Source organism: Oncorhynchus nerka, linkage group LG3 (genome assembly GCF_034236695.1).
Source record: "Oncorhynchus nerka isolate Pitt River linkage group LG3, Oner_Uvic_2.0, whole genome shotgun sequence".
In the NCBI taxonomy this organism is placed as follows: Eukaryota; Metazoa; Chordata; class Actinopteri; order Salmoniformes; family Salmonidae; genus Oncorhynchus; species Oncorhynchus nerka.
The window spans coordinates 82,755,903-82,762,689 of NC_088398.1; positions in this window are offsets into that span (position 1 = coordinate 82,755,903).

The following is a 6,787-nucleotide window of genomic DNA, read 5'->3' on the forward strand; positions in this document are numbered from 1 at the left end:
TATGGTGCTGATAGTCAACATACTCAGAATGTTACCAAAGATATGGTGCTGCTAGACAACATACTCAGAATGTTACCTGGTGATATGGTGCTGCTAGTGATAGACAACATACCCAGAATGTTACCCAGATATGGGGCTGTTAGTGATAGACAACATACCTCAGAATGTTACCTGGATATGGTGCTGCTAGACAACATACTCAGAATGATACCTGGTGATATGGTGCTGCTAGTGATAGACAACATACTCAGAATGTTACCTGGTGATATGGTGCTGATAGTGATAGACAACATACTCAGAATGTTACCTGGTGATATGGTGCTGATAGACAACATACTCAGAATGTTACCTGGTGATATGGTGCTGATAGACAACATACTCAGAATGTTACCTGGTAATATGGTGCTGATAGTGATAGACAACATAGTCAGAATGTTACCTGGTGATATGGTGCTGCTAGTGATAGACAACATACTCAGAATGTTACCTGGTGATATGGGGCTGCTAGACAATATACTCAGAATGTTACCTGGTGATATGGTGCTGTTAGTGATAGACAACATACTCAGAATGTTACCTGGTGATATGGTGCTGTTAGACAACATACTCAGAATGTTACCTGGTGATATGGTGCTGTTAGACAACATACTCAGAATGTTACCTGGTGATATGGTGCTGCTAGTGATAGACAACATACTCAGATTGTTACCTGGTGATATGGTGCTGATAGACAACATACTCAGAATGTTACCTGGTGATATGGTGCTGATAGACAACATACTCAGAATGTTACCTGGTGATATGGTGCTGATAGACAACATACTCAGAATGTTACCTGGTGATATGGTGCTGTTAGACAACATACTCAGAATGTTACCTGGTGATATGGTGCTGCTAGTGATAGACAACATATTCAGAATGTTACCTGGTGATATGGGGCTGTTAGTGATAGACAACATACTCAGAATGTTACCTGGTGATATGGTGCTGATAGACAACATACTCAGAATGTTACCTGGTGATATGGTGCTGTTAGACAACATACTCAGAATGTTACCTGGTGATGTGGTGCTGCTAGTTATAGACAACATACTCAGAATTTTACCTGGTGATATGATGCTGCTAGTGATAGACAACATACTCAGAATGTTACCTGGTGATATGGTGCTGCTAGTGATAGACAACATACTCAGATTGTTACCTGGTGATATGGTTCTGCTAGACAACATACTCAGAATGTTACCTGGTGATATGGTGCTCTTAGTGATAGACAACATACTCAGAATGTTACCTGGTGATATGGTGCTGTTGGTGATAGACAACATACTCAGAATGTTACCTGGTGATATGGTGCTGTTGGTGATAGACAACATACTCAGAATGTTACCTGGTGATATGGTGCTGCTAGACAACATACTCAGAATGTTACCTGGTGATATGGTGCTGCTAGACAACATACTCAGAATGTTACCTGGTGATATGGTGCTGTTAGACAACATACTCAGAATGTTACCTGGTGATATGGTGCTGCTAGTGATAGACAACATACTCAGAATGTTACCTGGTGATATGGGGCTGTTAGTGATAGACAACATACTCAGAATGTTACCTGGTGATATGGTGCTGATAGTGATAGACAACATACTCAGAATGTTACCTGGTGATATGGTGCTGATAGTGATAGACAACATACTCAGAATGTTACCTGGTGGTATGGTGCTGATAGACAACATACTCAGAATGTTACCTGGTGATATGGTGCTGTTAGACAACATACTCAGAATGTTACCTGGTGATATGGTGCTGATAGACAACATACTCAGAATGTTACTTGGTGATATGGTGCTGTTAGACAACATACTCAGAATGTTACCTGGTGATGTGGTGCTGCTAGTTATAGACAACATACTCAGAATGTTACCTGGTGATATGGTGCTGCTAGTGATAGACAACATACTCAGAATGTTACCTGGTGATATGGTGCTGATAGACAACATACTCACAATGTTACCTGGTGATATGGTGCTGACAGACAACATACTCAGAATGTTACCTGGTGTTATGGTGCTGCTAGACAACATACTCAGATTGTTACCTGGTGATATGGTGCTGTTAGACAACATACTCAGAATGTTACCTGGTGATATGGTGCTGTTAGTGATAGACAACATACTCAGAATGTTACCTGGTGATATGGTGCTGCTGACAAACATACCAGAATGTTACCTGGTGATATGGTGCTGATAGTGATAGACAACATACTCAGGAATGTTACCTGGTGATATGGTGCTGATAGACAACATCCTCAGAATGTTACCTGGTGATATGGTGCTGTTAGTGATAGACAACATACTCAGAATGTTACCTGGTGATATGGTGCTGCTAGACAACATACTCAGAATGTTACCTGGTGATATGGTGCTGATAGACAAATACACTCAGAATGTTACCTGGATATGGTGCATAGACAACACACTCAGATTGTTACCTGGTGATATGGTGCTGATAGACAACATACTCAGAATGTTTACCTGGTATATGGTGCTGATAGTGATAGACAACATACTCAGAATGTTACCGGTGATATGGTGCTGATAGTGATAGACAACATACTCAGAATGTTACCTGGTGATATGTGCTGTTAGACAACACACTCAGAATGTTACCTGGTGGTATGGTGCTGCTAGACAACATACTCAGAATGTTACCTGGTGATATGGTTCTGCTCGTGATAGACAACATACTCAGAATGTTACCTGGTGATATTGTGCTGCTAGACAACACACTCAGAATGTTACCTGGTGGTATGGTGCTGATAGACAACATACTCAGATTGTTACCTGGTGATATGGTGCTGTTAGACAACATACTCAGTATGTTACCTGGTGATATGGTGCTGCTAGTGATAGACAACATACTCAGAATGTTACCTGGTGATATGGTGCTGTTAGACAACATACTCAGAATGTTACCTGGTGATATGGTGCTGATAGACAACATACTCAGAATGTTACCTGGTGATATGGTGCTGTTAGACAACATACTCAGAATGTTACCTGGTGATGTGGTGCTGCTAGTTATAGACAACATACTCAGAATGTTACCTGGTGATATGGTGCTGCTAGTGATAGACAACATACTCAGAATGTTACCTGGTGATATGGTGCTGATAGACAACATACTCACAATGTTACCTGGTGATATGGTGCTGATAGACAACATACTCAGAATGTTACCTGGTGTTATGGTGCTGCTAGACAACATACTCAGATTGTTACCTGGTGATATGGTGCTGTTAGACAACATACTCAGAATGTTACCTGGTGATATGGTGCTGTTAGTGATAGACAACATACTCAGAATGTTACCTGGTGATATGGTGCTGCTAGACAACATACTCAGAATGTTACCTGGTGATATGGTGCTGATAGTGATAGACAACATACTCAGAATGTTACCTGGTGATATGGTGCTGATAGACAACATCCTCAGAATGTTACCTGGTGATATGGTGCTGTTAGTGATAGACAACATACTCAGAATGTTACCTGGTGATATGGTGCTGCTAGACAACATACTCAGAATGTTACCTGGTGATATGGTGCTGATAGACAACACACTCAGAATGTTACCTGGTGATATGGTGCTGATAGACAACACACTCAGATTGTTACCTGGTGATATGGTGCTGATAGACAACATACTCAGAATGTTACCTGGTGATATGGTGCTGATAGTGATAGACAACATACTCAGAATGTTACCTGGTGATATGGTGCTGATAGTGATAGACAACATACTCAGAATGTTACCTGGTGATATAGTGCTGTTAGACAACACACTCAGAATGTTACCTGGTGGTATGGTGCTGCTAGACAACATACTCAGAATGTTACCTGGTGATATGGTTCTGCTCGTGATAGACAACATACTCAGAATGTTACCTGGTGATATTGTGCTGCTAGACAACACACTCAGAATGTTACCTGGTGGTATGGTGCTGATAGACAACATACTCAGATTGTTACCTGGTGATATGGTGCTGTTAGACAACATACTCAGTATGTTACCTGGTGATATGGTGCTGCTAGTGATAGACAACATACTCAGAATGTTACCTGGTGATATGGTGCTGTTAGACAACATACTCAGAATGTTACCTGGTGATATGGTGCTGATAGACAACATACTCAGAATGTTACCTGGTGATATGGTGCTGTTAGACAACATACTCAGAATGTTACCTGGTGATGTGGTGCTGCTAGTTATAGACAACATACTCAGAATGTTACCTGGTGATATGGTGCTGCTAGTGATAGACAACATACTCAGAATGTTACCTGGTGATATGGTGCTGATAGACAACATACTCACAATGTTACCTGGTGATATGGTGCTGATAGACAACATACTCAGAATGTTACCTGGTGTTATGGTGCTGCTAGACAACATACTCAGATTGTTACCTGGTGATATGGTGCTGTTAGACAACATACTCAGAATGTTACCTGGTGATATGGTGCTGTTAGTGATAGACAACATACTCAGAATGTTACCTGGTGATATGGTGCTGCTAGACAACATACTCAGAATGTTACCTGGTGATATGGTGCTGATAGTGATAGACAACATACTCAGAATGTTACCTGGTGATATGGTGCTGATAGACAACATCCTCAGAATGTTACCTGGTGATATGGTGCTGTTAGTGATAGACAACATACTCAGAATGTTACCTGGTGATATGGTGCTGCTAGACAACATACTCAGAATGTTACCTGGTGATATGGTGCTGATAGACAACACACTCAGAATGTTACCTGGTGATATGGTGCTGATAGACAACACACTCAGAATGTTACCTGGTGATATGGTGCTGATAGACAACATACTCAGAATGTTACCTGGTGATATGGTGCTGATAGACAACATACTCAGAATGTTACCTGGTGATATGGTGCTGATAGTGATAGACAACATACTCAGAATGTTACCTGGTGATATAGTGCTGTTAGACAACATACTCAGAATGTCACCTGGTGATATGGTGCTGATAGACAACATACTCAGAATGTTACCTGGTGGTATGGTGCTGCTAGACAACATACTCAGAATGTTACCTGGTGATATGGTGCTGATAGACAACATACTCAGAATGTTACCTGGTGATATGGTGCTGCTAGACAACACACTCAGAATGTTACCTGGTGGTATGGTGCTGCTAGACAACATACTCAGAATGTTACCTGGTGATATGGTGCTGATAGACAACATCCTCAGAATGTTACCTGGTGATATTGTGCTGCTAGCTAGACAACATCCTCAGAATGTTACCTGGTGATATGGTGCTGAGTGAGACAACATACTCAGAATGTTACCTGGTGATATGGTGCTGCTAGACAACATACTCAGAATGTTACCTGGTGATATGGTGCTGATAGACAACATACTCAGAATGTTACCTGGTGATATGGTGCTGCTAGACAACATACTCAGAATGTTACCTGGTGATATGGTGCTGCTAGACAACATACTCAGAATGTTACCTGGTGATATGGTGCTGATAGACAACATACTCAGAATGTTACCTGGTGATATGGTGCTGATAGACAACATACTCAGAATGTTACCTGGTGATATGGTGCTGCTAGTGATAGACAACATATAGAGACAAAATACAGACAGCGGAGTTTAAACCAAGTTTACATACATTATATACAACTAGGTAGAGAAGGCACAGAGCCTCAAGGGAATGAATAGATATACAAATATAGTGGGTTTACGGTTGATATACAGTTTAGTATATGAATATACAGAACTAGTTAAAAGTTTGGACACACCTACTCATTCCAGAGTTATTTTTTATTTTTTTTAACCATTTTCTAAATTGTTGAAAAAAAGTATGAAATAACACATATGGAATCACGTAGTAACTAAAAATATATTTGAGATTTGATATTCTTCAAAGTAGCCACCCTTTGCCTTGATGGCAGCTTTGTGCACTGTTGGTATTCTCAGGTAGTCACCTGGAATGCATTTCAGGTTCTTAATGCATTCGAGCCAATCAGTTGTGTTGTGACAAGATAGGGGTGGTATACAGAAGATAGCCCTATTTAGTAAATACCAAGTCCAATTTATGACAAGAACATCTCAAATAAGCAAAGAGAAACGACAGTCCATCATTACTTTAAGACATGAAGGTCAGTCAATCCGGAAAATTTCAAGAACTTTCTTAAAGGGCAGTCGCAAAAACCATCAAGCGCTGTGATGAAACTGGGCTCTCATGAGGATCTCCACAGGAAATGAAGACCCAGAGTTACCTCTGCTGCAGAGGATAAGTTCATTAGAGTTACCAGCTGCAGAAATTGCAGCCCAAATAAATGCTTCACAGAGTTCAAGTACAGACCTAACTCAACATCAACTGTTCAGAGGAGACTACGTGAATCAGGACGTCATGGTCGAATTGCTGCAAAGTAACAACTACTAAAGGACACCAATAAGAAGAAGAGACTTGCTTGGACCAAGAAACATGAGCAATAGACATTAGACTGGTGGAAATCTGTCCTTTGGTCTGACGAGTCCAAATTGGAGAGTAGGTGAACGGATGACCTCCGCATGTATGGTTCCCACCGTGAAGCATGGAGGAGGAGGTGTGATGGTGTGGGGGTGCTTTGCTTGTGACACTGGTGACACTGGTGACACTGTCTGTGATTTGGGCTGAATCAGGCCCACAGGGAGAAATGTGTAAAGAGGGGTCAATGGTGCGCGAGAGCATCCAATCCCAGCG